The following is a 516-nucleotide window of genomic DNA, read 5'->3' on the forward strand; positions in this document are numbered from 1 at the left end:
AAGCATGTCAAAAGGACACTTTTTGGTCAGTTCTTTGTATCTCTCCCAAGCTTCATAGAGGGATTCACCTTCTTTCTGTCTGAAGGTCTGAACATCCACTCTAAGCTTACTCAGCTTTTGATGAGGAAAGAACTTGGCTAAGAAAGCCTTGACCAGCTTATCCCAAGAGTTCAGGCTATCCTTAGGTTGAGAGTCCAACCATATTCTAGCTCTGTCTCTCACAGCAAAAGGGAAAAGCATGAGCCTGTAGACTTCAGGATCTACTCCATTAGTCTTAACAGTATCATAGATCTGCAAGAATTCAGTTAAGAACTGAAAAGGATCTTCAGATGGAAGTCCATGAAACTTGCAGTTCTGCTGCATCAGAGAAATTAATTGAGGTTTAAGCTCAAAATTGTTTGCTCCAATGGTAGGAATGGAGATGCTTCTTCCATGTAAATTGGAATTAGGTACAGTAAAGTGACCAAGCATCCTCCTTGCATTATTATTATTTTCGGCTGCCATCTCCTCTTCTTG

The 516-nt window shown here is 40.7% G+C and overlaps 1 non-coding gene across 1 annotated transcript; it reads left to right on the forward strand.

The window, feature by feature from the left end:
- Positions 1-108, forward strand: LOC148577735 (small nucleolar RNA R71). The gene has a single exon (XR_015904587.1). It is a non-coding gene; the product is annotated as a small nucleolar RNA R71 (small nucleolar RNA).
- The last annotated feature ends 408 nt before the right edge of the window (positions 109-516 follow it).

Source organism: Arachis ipaensis, chromosome B1 (assembly GCF_059453495.1).
Source record: "Arachis ipaensis isolate K30076 ecotype BB chromosome B1, ASM5945349v1, whole genome shotgun sequence".
NCBI classification, from domain to species: domain Eukaryota; kingdom Viridiplantae; phylum Streptophyta; class Magnoliopsida; order Fabales; family Fabaceae; genus Arachis; species Arachis ipaensis.